This window comes from Oryctolagus cuniculus, chromosome 14, assembly GCF_051225735.1.
Source record: "Oryctolagus cuniculus isolate XC-2025 breed Fujian yellow rabbit chromosome 14, ASM5122573v1, whole genome shotgun sequence".
Classification (NCBI taxonomy): Eukaryota; Metazoa; Chordata; class Mammalia; order Lagomorpha; family Leporidae; genus Oryctolagus; species Oryctolagus cuniculus.
The window spans coordinates 77,637,520-77,652,232 of record NC_142880.1 but is presented as its reverse complement, the minus strand read 5'-3'; the positions used below and the strand labels follow the sequence as shown (position 1 = coordinate 77,652,232).

The following is a 14,713-nucleotide window of genomic DNA, read 5'->3' as shown; positions in this document are numbered from 1 at the left end:
CAGCTCTCTGCTATGGCCTGAAAAAGCAACAAAAGATGGCCCAAGTCCTTGGGCCCCTGTATCTACATGGGAGACCCAGAAGATGCTACTGGCTCCTGGATTTGGAACTCTGCAACCACATCAGAGACTAGGAAGAAGCTCCTGGCTCCTAACTTCAGATCAGCTCAGCTCTGGCTGTTGCAGCCATTGATGGGATGGAAGACCTCTGTCTCTGCATCTCTGTAACTCTTTCAAAAAAGTTAAAAAAAAAAAAAAAATTTAGTCCCAGCTACCTTGTTTCCCATCCAGCTTCCTGCTAATGAGCCTGGGAAGGCAGCAAGGATGGCCCCCGTAACCGGGTCCCTACCACCCATTAAGAGAGACCCAAATGGAGTTTTCAGGTAGTTTCAGCTTGGCCCAGACTCAGTGGTTGCAGGCATTTCATGAGAGATCAGCACATAAGCATATTGCTCATTCTCTGTCCCTCCCTAAGTCTTTAAAATAAATAAATCGTTGAATAAAACATGTCTAACTATATGACAAGTTAATCCAGCACTAATAAGAAACACAATCCTTGATACGCAGTGAAAAATTTGGGAAATTCAAATGGTAATGACAATATTAAAAATATGTAATAAATATATTTATAATTTGCTAAGACCTCATTATCTCATTTAGTCCCTATCATATTCCCAGGAAGTTGACATCATCTTTTCACAATAAAACAGATTTTGATATAGATGTGAAGAACCTTTCAAGTTCCCAGTACCAATGCAATACCAGTCAGTGGTAGCTGAAACTCTTTTCTTTTTATTTATTTATTTTTTGACAGGCAGAGTGGACAGTTAGAGAGACAGACAGAGAGAAAGGTCTTCCTTTTCCATTGGTTCACTCCCCAATGGCCGCTGCAGCTGGCGCACTGCGCTGATACGAAGCCAGGAGCCACGTCTTTCTCGTGGTCTTCCATGCGGGTGCAAGGCCCCAGGACTTGGGCCATCCTCCACTGCACTCCCGGGCCACAGCAGAGAGCTGGACAGGAAAAGGAGCAACCGGGACAGAATCCGGTGTGCCGGCGCCGCAGGCAGAGGATTAGCCTTCTGAGCCATGGCGCCAACCAGCTGAAACTCTTAAGCACATGCATATATACATAACATAAATAGCCCAAGATACGTTTGGTAGAGAGCTTATCTAATATACATGAACTTTAGCCTTAATAACAGTTATAAATAATTCCCTAAATTGTGAGTTTTAGTCTTATTTTTCAAGCATTGTCTTTGAGCTATAGCTCAACCAAAATAAAACTGTCAATAGTTTAAACAGGTAAAATCTTGGTGACCTGGGCTGTCACCCCAGTCATAATTGGGTAACCCAACTAACCCTGTCCTCAAAACACACTATCCTCTCAGTAAATTAAGTACTTATAAGGTCTTTTTTTTTTCTTATAAGGTCTTAATAGGACTAACCTTAAGTATTTTCACTCTAGTCACCATTCCCACATGGTCCCTATAAAAAGGAACTCATTCTAATAGGAGAGAAACTAAAAACCCATTCATTTGAAAAATCTGAAACTACTACAGTTCAATGAAAAAGATTAAGGCCCCTAGCTTCCATGGGGAAAAGTCCTTAGATTATCTTCATTAGCAGGTTAATCTGTTTATCAAGTGTTCACCCTAGCTAGTATCCCAAAAACAATTTCACCCCTCAACTGACAACCCCCTGTAATGGCCAAGTTTATTTAGCATCCTTTTAGAGCTTTAATAAATAAGCCCCTTACAAGGTTATCTGTAACATGCTTTAACAAAGAACCAAAACAGTATCACACAAGAAATTTGAAATTCCAGAGGCCAGCACCATGGCTCACTTGGCTAATCCTCTGCCTGCGGCACCAGCATCCCATATGGGCGCTGGGTTCTAGTCCCGGTTGCTCCTCTTCCAGTCCAGCTCTCTGCTGTGGCCTGGGAGGGCAGTGGAGGATGGCCCAAGTCCTTCGGTCCCTGCACCCGCATGGGAGACCAGGAAGAAGCACCTGGCTCCTGGCTTCGGATCGGCAGAAGGAAGACCCTTTCTCTGTCTCTGTCTATAACCCTACCTGTCAAATAAACAAATAAATGAATCATTTAAAAAAAGAAATTTTAAATTCCAAAGATAAAGAAATTTGGGAATGTTTTATTTTCTTTTTCTTTAAATACACTACTATAAATAGTCATAGCTTCCTAATCTCTGAAAATAGTGAGTCTAAAATTCTGTTCACTCACATATTTCAGTCATTTCTTGAAACCTAAAAATATATGTATTTTAGAGGACAATCAACTTAGGTTTCAATCCCAGCAATTCAACAGTTTAAAACGGGGGAAAATTTAGGGCCAGCGCTGTAGTGCAGCGTGTAAAGCTGCCGCCTGCAGTGCCAGCATACCATGTGAGCACCGATTCAAGTCCTGGCTGCTCCACTTCCAATCCAGCTCTCTGCTATGGCCTGGGAAAGCAACTGAAGATGGTCCATATCCTTCAGCCCCTGCACCGTATGGGAGACACGGAAGAAGCTCCTGGCTCTGGGTCGGCGCAGCTCTAGCCATTGCGGCCATTTGGGGAGTGAGCCAGTGGGTAGAAGACCTCTCTCTCTGCCTCTCCTTTCTCTGTGTAACTCTGACTTTCAAATAAATAAATAAATCTTTTTTTTTTTTTTTAAAGGGGGGGGGGGGCGCAAGGTGGTTAAAAATTCTTAAAGGTAACAGTTATTAAATAAAGTAAGTCTATTACGCAATCCCTCCAGAAAGCTAACAGCAAATTCAATCTTGAATCTAGCAAAAAAAACTAGACGCTAACATATATATATATATATCATTTAAATCTAGGCATATAAAACAGCTTCTAAATGATCTAACAAATTAGCTTGGGTACAAGAAATCCTTTAACAATAGATTTGAACCACACCATAAGCAGTTAAACAGAGGTGCTAGAATGACAACAGCACTTACCCAATTCTAAATGAAAAAAAAAAAAAAAACTGATAATTCTTTTTTTTTTTTTTTTGACAGAGTGGACAGTGAGAGAGACAGAAAGGTCTTCCTTTTTGCCGTTGGTTCACCCCACAATGGCCGCTGCAGCCGGCGCACTGCGCCGATCTGAAGCCAGAAGCCAGAAGCTTTTCCTGGTCTCCCATGCGAGTGCAGGGCTCAAGGACTTGGGCCATCATCCACTGCCTTCCAGGGCCACAGCAGAGAGCTGGCCTGGAAGAGGGGCAACCGGGACAGAATCCGGCGCCCCGACCGGGACTAGAACCTGGGGTGCCGACGCCGCAAGCGGAGATCAGCCTACTGAGCCGCGGCGCAGGCCCCTGATAATTCTTATACTCTGCAACTGCACTAAGAATACAATAAACAAACGATACAAGGCATAAGGTCTCTGCCTGCAGAAATTTTATATGACAGAGATGGGCAACGCAGAGTAAGATAATTACATACTATGCTTTGAATGAAATAATAAGATAGTAAGTAGAACAAATGATGTGAAAGAGTGTAGAAGCAGTGGCACACTTTTTACAAGAGTAGCTAGACAAAGTCTGAGAAGGAAGACTTTCAGCTGAAACTAAATACTGGAAGAAGAGAGAAAAAGCAAATATAAAAGCCCAAAGACTGGAAGGAAAATGTCCAGTGTGTTAAAGGAAGAGATGGAAAGCCAAAGGCTAATGGGACAGTAAACAGGGTTGCAGAGAAAGTGAAGAAACAAATGCAGATTCTTTCATGCTAGAGTGTGCATGTTATTTTTAGGTCCAATGGAGAAGACTCTAAGCAGAAAAATTACACAATCTGATTACCATTTTTAAAGGATAATTCTCGGCCGGCGCCGCGGCTCACTAGGCTAATCCTCCACCTTGCGGCGCTGGCACACCGGGTTCTAGTCCCGGTTGGGGCACTGGATTCTGTCCCGGTTGCCCCTCTTCCAGGCCAGCTATCTGCTGTGGCCAGGGAGTGCAGTGGAGGATGGCCCAAGTCCTTGGGCCCTGCACCCCATGGGAGACCAGGATAAGTACCTGGCTCCTGCCATCGGATCGGCGCGGTGCGCTGGTTACAGCACGCCGGCTGCGGCGGCCATTGGAGGGTGAACCAACGGCAAAGGAAGACCTTTCTCTCTCTCTCTCTCACTGTCCACTCTGCCTGTCAAAAAAAAAAAAAAAAAAAGGATAATTCTCTCTGAATAATGAACTGTACTGCAAAAATTGCACAAGAAAAAAAGCTAAGCAGTTACCTCAAGAGTTCAGCTAAAGAAACAAAGCTTGGACAAGTCTAGTGGCAAAGGGATAAAAATCGATATACATGGAAGACTTTAAAGGTAGAACAGATATGCTAATGTTTTATATTTTTCCCAGGCACTTGAATAAAGAGGTGAATTTTACAACCATTTACTTAGATGGGAAAAGAGAAGGCATGGGGCTGAGGAAGAAGAGCATCCTTTTAGACAGTTAAATGTGACATTCAGAGGAAGTCAAGAAGGCATTTAAATTGCAAATCTAGGAGCCAGCATGATGGCACAGATGATCAAGCTGCCACCTGTGACACCAGCATCCCATATGAGCAAGGGCATCCTGTATGAGTCCTGACTGTTCCACTTCCCATCCAGCTCCCTGCTAATGGCCTAGGTAAAAGCAGCGAAGATGCTTGGGCCCCGTCACCCATGTGGAAGACTGTGAAGAGCTTCCTGGGCTGGGCCAGACCGTTTGAGCCATCTGGAAAGTGAAACAGCACATTGAAGATCGCGCTCTCTCTTCTCCTCTCTCCAAAACTCTGCCTTTCAAATAAGTAAATAAATTTTTAAAAAACAAAAATTGTGACATTCAGAGGATGCCTTCAACACCAGCATACGTTATCAGAGCACTGGTTCAGCTCCCAGCTGCTCAGCTTCAGGTCCAGCTGCTCGATAACACACCTGGGAAAGCAACAAAAGATAGTCCAAATATTTGGGCCCTTGCCACGCACACGGGAGACCCAGTTCTGGCTCCGGCCTGGCCCAGCTCCGACCATCCAGCGCCATCCGGGGAGTGAATCAGCCAATGGAAGATCTTTCTCTGTCTTTCCTTTTCTAGTTTAGTCTTTCAAATAAATCAAAAATAAATCAAGATGTCATTTAAATCTATAATACCATATCACAGATTACACTAAATATTATCCTAGGCATATAATCCCATGTGTTTCAACAACTTTTTATCAAAGATTTATTTATTTGAAAAGCAGAGCAGCAGGGAAAGGAAGATGACAGTGATCTTCCATGCATGGGTTCACTACTCAAATGCCCAATACAACCAGGACTGGGAGAAGCCAAGGCCAGGAACTCCATCCTGCTCTCCAATACAGGTTACAGAAGCCCAAATATGTGGGCCATCTTCAGCAGCTTTCCCAGACACATCAGCACGAAGTTGGATCAGAATCAGAGTAGCCAAGACTCAAACCAGCACTCCAACCTGGAATATCAACATTGCAAAAGGCAGCTTAATCCACTGCACCACAATGCTGGCCCATTTTAAATGTGTCACATACGATGCAATCTAACATATCTGGTTTCTACTTGGTCCTGTTCCTTCAACTTATATTGTTACCCAGTTTACAATCTCTCCCTCTGGGGGAATCATATGGTCTAAACCACTACCATCTGTGCAACCAGCCATAACATTACTAAAAATGTTTATTATCATTTTTCAATTTCAAAGCATTTTTGCATTCTTTGTATCACTTGATTCTAATGATAACCTTGTGAAGTACTACTTTTTCAAAAAAATAAAGTGATCTGGGGACAGCGCTGTGGAGTAAAGCCCCTGCCAGCAGTTCCGGCATCCCATATGGGTGCCAGTTCAAGTCCCCGCTGCTCTGTTTCTGATACAGCCTGGGAAAGCAGAAGATGGCCCAGGCCCCTGGGCCCTGGCACCTCATGGGAAACCCGGAGGAAGCTCCTGGCTTCGGATCAGCGAAGCTCCGGCTGTTGCGGCTATCTGGGGGAGTAAACCAGTGAATATAAGACCTCTCTCTCTCTCTCTCTCTCTCTCTCCCTTCCTCTCCCTCTCTGTAACTCTGCCTTTCAAATGAGTAAATAAAAAAAAAAAAAAAAAAAGCCCAATCTTTGGGCCCCTGCACCCATGTGGAGAACCTGGAAGAATCTCCTGGCTCTTGGCTTCAGATCAGCCCAGCTCCGGCTGTTGAGGCCATCTGGAGAGTGAACCAGCGGATGTAAGACCTCTCTCTCTCTCTGTAACTTTATCTATCAAATAAATAAATCTTTTTAAAAACATGCAAATTTAGGGGCCAACTCTGTGGTGCAGTGGGTTAAAGACCCAGCCTGCAGCGCCAGCATCCCATATGGGCACTGGTTCAAGACCAGGCTGCTCCACTTCCAATCCAGCTCTCTGCTATGGCCTGGGAAAGATGGCCCAAGTCCCTGGGCCCCTGCACCCAGAGGAAGCTCCTGGCTCCGGATCAGCTCAGGTACGGCCATTGCGGTCATTTGGGGAGTGAACCAGTGGAATGGAAGACCTCTCTCTACCTCTCTCTGTAACTGCCTTTCAAATAAATAAAATACATCTTAAAAAAAAAAAAAAATGGAGGGGCCAGCGCTGTGGTGTAGCAGGTAAAGTCAGCCACCTGCAGTGCCGGCATCCCACATGGGTGCTGGTACGAGTCCCAGCTGCTCCTCTTCCGATCCAGCTCTCTGCTGTGGCCTAGGAAGGCAGTACAAGATGGTCCAAGACCTTAGGCCCCTGTACCCCTGCACCCATGTAGGGGACCAGGATCCACGCAGCTCCAGCCATTGCAGCAAATTGGGGAGTGAAACAGCGGATGGAAGACCTAACTCTGAAATAAACCTTTAAAAAAAAAATGACTAAAATGGTCTATTTTGCTTATTTTACTAAAATTAACAATTCCATCAACACTAACCAGATTGGTGTCCCCTCAAAAAAAAAAAAAAAAAAAAATCCTTAACTCCACAGCTGGAAAGGTTTAACTTTCCTGAATCCATACATATTTAGAATATACTTTTTTCCCTAACCTCTTAATAGCCCAATCTCCTATCTGTTGAAGAATGTGGCTGCTTAGTTGGGCAACTATTGGTTTTGAAGAGCTTCCTACAACAGTTTTTTTTTAAACATGTTCACAAATTCTTTTATAAAAGGTAAAGCCAAATTCCTCACCATGATTTCAAGCAATTTAGTAACCGGCTTATAACAGAATGTGACAGAGTGACTATTGAGACCAGGTCATAAATGATGCTGCACTCTCCTCTCAAATCACTTGCTGTGAGAGTAATAACCATAACATTATAAAACAGCTAGAAGGACACATAAGGAACTCCAAACAACATAAACCTGTCAGCCCTATGCATATGCCATCTTGGAAGATCCTCTAGCCTCAGTTAAGCTTTCAAATGACTGTAGCCCTAGCCAATAACCTTGACTAAAATGTTATGAAGACCTGAAGAGAAGCTTCTCCTGAATTCCTGACCCACAGAAATCATTGTGATATAATTTGTTTTTTGTGGTTTTTTTTTTTTTTTAAACTCATTTACTGAACAGTATTTTGAGAGGCTGAAGTTGTGGTATGGCGGGTTAAGCCATGACTTCCAATTCCCGAATCTCAGTTGAGTGCTGGCTACTCTGCATTTCTGATCCAGCCTACTGCTAATGCACCTAGAAGGCAACAAATGATGGCCCCAGTAACTGGGTCCCCACCATCCATATGACAAACTCAGATGGCAGTCCTGGTTCCTAGGGTAGGCCTGGCCCAGCCCCAGCTGTTGTAGGTATTTACAAAGTGAACCAGAGGATATGAGATATCTCTTTCAATTAATTTTTTAAAAATTTTAAAATCCAGCAGTTTTCATAGTAAGTATTTTATCATGCACTTTTTGGAGATTCCTCAAATGCATGTATTTCATAATTTTCTTTGCACCAAAGAAAATACCTTTTAATTCCATACTCTACGAACTCTTTGAAGTACTCTTGTATTATTTATGGTCACTGAAAAAAAAACTAATTCTTTTCTCCTAATAGACAAGTGTAAAGATAACTACTACTGACAATTTTTCAGATTTATAATAAGTTTTAAAATTTCCAACTTCTGTTTCAAACAAAGCCTAACTTACTTGTAACCACAGTTTTTAACACTTATTCTTGCTTAGAAGAAAAAAAAATGTAAAAAACTTTAATATAGTTTAGATGGTTTAATCTGAAAGCTGAATTAAAAGGCAGAAATTCAAAAACCACAAACACTGCCTACCCACCAAGCTATAATCAGAAAAATGACTCAAGAAACTGAGGCCAGAGTTGCAGCATAGTGGGTTAAGCTGCCACTGGTGATACAAGCATCCCTTATCAGGCATCCCTTATCAGGTGCCAGTTCAAGTCCCACTCGTTCCTCTTGATCCAGCTTCCTGATAATGCACTTGGGAAGGCATCAGAAGATAGTCCAAGTATCTGGAACCCTGCTGGTCATGTGGCAGACCAGGATGGAGTTCCTGGCTCCTGGCTCAGTCCTGGCTGTTGCAGCCATCTGGGGACTGAACCAGCAGATAGATGGAAGACACCTCCCTGACCCCACCTTCCATGTCTCTCCCTGTCACTCTGCCTTTCAAATCAATACATAAATAAATTTCAAAAAAAAAAAAAAAAAAGGAAAGTCTAACTATTCTAATACATGGTACAATTAGCAAAAATGAAAAATGCAGGTAAAACTGTAGGAAAAAAAGAGCCCCAGTCACAAACCTTTTCAACAGAAATTCTTAACATTTTCTCTTGTGTCCAAGTAATGGACCTACTCCTCAGAAAACTAAGTGCCCCCCAAATTATTAATTTCCAGTAAGTCCCAGAAGCTACTGTTTTCCCACTCCTATCCATGTACTCAAAGAAGAATAAAAACAAATTCTAACATACATTTTAAAAATAAGTAAGACCATAACTGGTGGTAGAGGATTTTCGGAATGTTTCTCTGGCCACAGAAAAGGCTGAGAGCAGGAGAAAGGGACTGAAGGCAAAGGAGTTAACTAGTTGTTTCTTATGTCAAAGACCAAATAAGGCTAGTAAATGTAACTGGGAATAAGAAAGCAGATTTTAGATTACCATGAATAATATGCAGATTTTGCCATAACAGAAATAAGAGAAGGAAGAAAGTCTGAAAGACTATTATAACTACTAGTTTAACTGGTAAAATGTATTAAGTATAATCTTAAAAGTAGTATGATTACAATAAAACTTAACATTTTAGTACACTTCACAATTAACAAAAAGCCTCCATGGACATTATTTCCATTAGTGTACTGAAGAACCTAAGGCCAAAAAAGGTTAGATGAATACAAGCCTCCTTTCCATTACTCTTTTTCTACAACCCAGCCAGAAGCCCCATCCATTACCTCTTTTCCTACATAATTACCTTATCTGGATCTAAACTGTTGTACATTTTTGTCAAAATTAAACAAAAAAGATGACTGGGTCAAAAACAGATAACCTGACTTCTTTAGAATCTATTCCAACCTGCTTATTTTACTTTCAGACTAGAAGTTCCCATCCTCATCCTGGTCTATTTTAACTGATTGGTTTTTGCTCACTCCTGTTCTTTATTATTCCTTTCTACTTTAATTCTAATATATCAGCAACACTAATATGCATTTAATAGCACAACTGTGTAAGGAGGTTGTAAGTGAAATCCAAACATAACCTGAAACTGTATTTTAATTTCTGGCTAGCCAAATTACCACTCAAACAGCTATTAACAAATAGTAACAATAACAGTAGTTTCTCTTCTTTTAGCTTATCTCCAGGCTCTAACAGGAGTTTATACTCAACATTAAGCAAAGAGAAGAGGTGGATGGAAGGAAAATAAAAAATTTCAAGGATAATATCTAAACAGAACGAGTTAGTACAGCAATATGCACAAGAAGGCAGTGCTAAGTTTGGCATAGTGATTGAAAGTACACACTGCTCAGAGATTTGGTAAAGATTCCAATTCTAACCAAGTAATGTTCTCCCTATCTCAGTTTCCCTAAATTTTTAATTTTTAATTTACTATTAACAGTACAAGTCGTATTTCTTTGTAGGATTACTAGTAAAAATTAAGTAAAAAAAACACACATAAAGTACACAGAAAAACACGGCACCATCATCATCTGTGAATGTCAACCATTATATTAATTTTAGATTTTCTAGGGGGACAGCAACTGCCCCCATTACATAACAAGCAATACCATATATTTCAGTCTCCACAAAATAAAACACTGAAAATGTTCATCAAAACATTAAAGTAAATCCATCCTTAAACTTCTGTAAACAAAGTCAGAAAATGTCAGACTAGTCAAGGATCTAAGTTAATTCTTAAAAACTATCTCTGGAGTAAGCTATCTGGATAATACTGCTTGGGCTAATAATATCAACAGGGGCAATTTGAAAGAAAGCAATCATAAACAACACGAAAAAAGGTTATGTGATTTCAGTTCAAGTTCTTGATCACATTAGGTAAGGAACTTGAAAAGTCATTAAAATGAAATGTATTAAAATACAGGCTCCCCCTAGGGAAGGAGAGTAGAATGGTCTCATGAATTTTTATACAAATTCCATGTGTGGAAACTAAACTAGAAGTACTGTAACAGGTATAACACAAAATACACAGAACTTAGTCTATTCCGACAGAATGAGTTCCTGGACTTTCATCAGCTATACAGGAGGAGAAAATAAATCCCACATATGACTCTGAATCTGAGTATCTAGTTTCTTTTAGACTCCACCACATCTTTTGCCCTCCAGGAGTTAACTGAATTCAAAAATTTAGCTAAAACATCCTGTTTAGAAATAAATAAGCAATTGACAAGTAATTAAGCCATCTTCATAAAGGATATTTTCAAAAGATAACTAAATGAAATCAACTCAAATGAATTCTAGCTATACTGATTGATTCAGCAATACTAATTTCTCAAAAAACCAAATTTTAGGGATCATCTTCGAAACACTTGTACCCAAAGGCCTGATTCAAAAATATAGTAACTCAAGGTAACCAAAAACACATTCAATTCTGAAAAATACAAGCATCACTAAAAGATTATTTCTATTATAATACTCAACTTAAAAAAATGTGTTCATAAACTTTTTTTTTGGACAGGCTGAGTGGACATGAGAGAGAGAGAGAAAGGTCTTCCGTGTTCATAAACTTAATGCTAGCACAACCATACTAGAAAAAAGAAATGTACCCTCATTTTCTTAAGTTATTTTTAAGAGTTCTTATTTCAGTTTGCTCAGTTTCTCTCTGTTCCTGATAACCACTATTCTTTTTGAAACTAAAATCTTAAGGAGTAACGTGAAATACGAAATCACTTCAATACAATTTGTACAATGAAGTACAATGTTAGGAAGAGTTATGCCTTAAAGCAATTTCACAAAATATTAAAAAGCAAATCTCTATGAAAATGCTTCAAACTACATAACTCTACGCTGGAACACTAAAATCACATTTAGATAATAAATGGCCATCAAAACATACCCATTTACAATGTAAACTGGCTATACAGTCACATGAAATACTAGTTCGGTTTTGCTAGCCATTACTATGAATCTCTAATGCTTAAAGTGTATACTGACTATACAGATTTAGTTTCACACTTCAAAAACATAAAAACGTTTAAATTTTACTGTTTAAATCTGAAATATTCTTGAGCCTTGAATTTTTTTTTTCTGTATTACAATTTACTGACAGTAGTTAATAGTTGTTTTCAGAACATCCAGAAAACTAAAGTCAAGCAATACTACAAGAAACTAAAAGGTTTCCAAGAATTATCTAGCATAAATTTGACACTCATTATAGTTTACAAATGAACTTTTAATTTGCTCACCATAATAGTACTTACAAATTCCAACAGGACTGCACAGGAAGGTGTTGGTTTTTTCTCTGTAATCTTTATGTTTTCCAGTTTGATTTTTTATTTTGTATCCTCTGAAATAATATCCAAGTTCTTTGAAGATACTTAACCTATGACTATTTGACATAGAGTTACTCCAAGTCAGCTACCCATACTTCTGTTTTAAAGTTTTCATATGGCTATCTGCAGAATTAGCCAAGTTCCTTAGGTTTAAGATCAAAGTCTTCTTTATTATTCCATGTATTTGTCAGTTGTATTTATCCGCTCCAGATGAAATATCCAATTATGAGCCAAAAAGCAGAAACAAAAAGAAAATTTCACATCTGAAGAGCATTCCTAAATATCAGCAAACAGAGACACATAAGCTATCTCAATACTACCATGCTGGTGGGAAACTGCAACATCTTAAATTTCCATGTAAATAAAAGGTAAAAAGAAAAAAATTCTGTATCCTATTAATGTCTTCATTTAGAAAAGCTGTCCCATTGTGACATGAAGAAAGCCTGAGGTCGAAATTCTTAAAACTTTTAATAAAGGTAAAAATAAACTGCCACGAAACTTCAGCAATATTTAAACAGTAATCTGAAACTGCTGAAACTACTCAGTACACTAATCAAACATATCTTACAGTGTTGGCTGAAGAACACCAACAAGGGGTGGGGGGGAGGCAAAAATACCACCAGCAGAAATATTTTAACCACTTATATAATCCGTTTGAACAAAAATACTGAAGAAATGCCTGGGTGTCTTTTTAAGCAGCTTGTTGAACAGTTCACTACTGTCAATTCACTTCAGAGATGATTCGTGCCAATTTTAATAAACTTCTGGGGCAAAATTATCCAAAAACATTGTAATTCCAAAATGGCCACTTGAAATATCCGGGGCCTTTTACACAAAACCTAGAAGATGATCTTCATTATCTGTAATCCAATCACCTGCAAAAGTTATAAAAAAAAAATTACACACGAGTTCCGATTCGGAGCTAAAAATCAAACCCCACCTTAAAGAGTCAAGCTCTGGAGAGAAACTTCTGTAAAATCCTACTGCGGCCTGGCAAAGGGCTTTGCCCAAGCAGTCGGTCACTAAAAAGTCTACCCCATTAGAAAAAAGGCTGGAACTGTGCGTTGGGGCGTGGGGGGTGGGGAGGGAGGGAGAGAGGCGGCTTCGTGGAGGGCCACTGCTGATTTCAACCGGGAACGGAGTGCGGACAGACACTGGGAGATTATATAAGCAAGCGTCCTTACACTTTTTGAGTAAACAGTTCAACTATGAAACTAGCACACGAGCGTGCAAGAGGTCTTGTCTGAGTAGCCTGAGCGCACGGAAGGGAAAACAGAGACAGGTGTGCTGGCCCGGGGCAGCAGCGAGAGGAGGCTGGGTCTGCAGCGAGACAGACGCTCCTCCAAATCGCAAGGGCTCCCAGAGGCGGATTTTCCCCAGCGAGGCGGGAGAGGTGGCTGGGAAGTGACGGCGGACCGGCTGCGAACAGCGCCCGCCAGGGACGACTGCCCCGCTCGCCAGGGCAGCGGCGGGCGAAGGTGGCGACTCCCATGGCCGCGATGTTAAGCAAACAGCCTTCTCCCAAACCCGAGGGGGCGGAAGGCGCCGGGCCCCACTCGGAAACCACGGCGAGCGCGGTCCCCCCCCTCCTCCATCGCACGCAGCTCCCCTCAGACCCCACCGAGCTCGGGCGGCCGAGGGAGCCGTCGCCTCGGCCGCCACCAGGTGCCCCACACCCGGACAGGCGGAGCGCCGAGGCGCCGCGGGAGGAACCGCGAAGGCCCCGGCTCGGCCTCGGCTCCCTCACTCTGAGGGGAGGAGCGGTGCAAACACAGGCGGCCCGGTGCGGGAGGCCTGACGGAGGGAAGCCGAGCACGGAAGGCGTCGGACCCGTCCCCAGCCTCAGCCAAACACCCCCCCAAGCCGCCGAGGCTAAGCCTCCCACCCCTGCCCACAACCGCCGCCTCCGCTCCACCCGGCCCGAGTCGATAGCTGGAGGGGCCTCCCCGCGCCGCCCTCTCCTCAGCCTCCGCGCTCCCCGCCGCCCCCCCCCCCCGTCCGCGGGCAGCCTCACACCTCGCGCCGCCAACGCCGCTCCCGACCCCTCAAGCCCCAACGCCGACACGGGCACCCCCCGCCTCCCCCGGACTCCGGCGCGGAGCACAGAGGACGGTGTTACCTTCTGCCCCACCAGAGGTGCCCCTGGCCTGGGGGTACCGCTGCGCTCGATCCCGGGAGGAGGTTTTCGGTACTTTGAATAATCCCCTTTTGCCGCTTTTCCCTCCCCCACAACCAGTCTCAGTCCCAAAATGGCGCCGATCCGATCCGCAATGTTCTGGGCCAAGTCTCGCGAGATCGTGGAAGGTGGTGAGGCGGGGAAGGAACCAGAGGGGTTGAGGAGAAGGGCGGGAAGGCGGGGCGAGGAGAAGAAGGAGGGAGAAAGGGTGTGGAAGAAGCTCTGCGAACGAATCTGTGGGGCGGAGCAGCAGGAGGAGCGCCTCTACCAGAGAACCTTCTGGCCCAAGCAACCGCTCACGCCCCGGTCCGAGAAGCTCCGCCCTCTACGTCGAGCGACTGGGGGAAGGGAGGGGCGTGGCCAAGCCTGGGGGCGGGGCCCCAAGGAGCCCCCGGAGGCTGGGACGTGCTGGGGGCGGTGGCTCCGCGCGGTGACGTCAGGAGCAGCTGGAGTCGGGGATTACCCCCTGCTGCTGACGTGCGGACGGTGAACAATCGGGAACGTTCGGTGGAAGGGGGAATTCCCCGCCGCTCCCGGAGGAGCCCCTCCTCCCGCCCCTCCCCCGGCCCGGGCCGCCGCGAGCCCGCGACGGTGACCGGGCAGCGCCGCGCCGGCTGC

At 43.3% G+C, this 14,713-nt stretch overlaps 1 protein-coding gene across 6 annotated transcripts in view; it reads right to left on the bottom strand.

The window, feature by feature from the left end:
• The window catches only part of GPBP1 (GC-rich promoter binding protein 1), a 79,633-nt gene extending 65,468 nt beyond the window's left edge, over positions 1-14,165 (bottom strand). For 4 of the 6 annotated variants that reach the window (XM_008262231.5, XM_002714045.6, XM_070056725.2 and 1 more), the window contains exons 1-2: positions 14,039-14,165; positions 11,848-12,794 (exon numbers count right to left, since the gene is read on the bottom strand). The gene's annotated coding sequence lies outside the window, so the exon portion shown is untranslated. Of the gene's footprint in view, positions 1-11,832; positions 12,795-14,038 lie in introns of all 6 variants that reach the window. The other 2 variants (XM_008262232.5, XM_070056723.2) reach the window with 1 other exon arrangement.
• Positions 14,166-14,713: the final 548 nt, after the last annotated feature.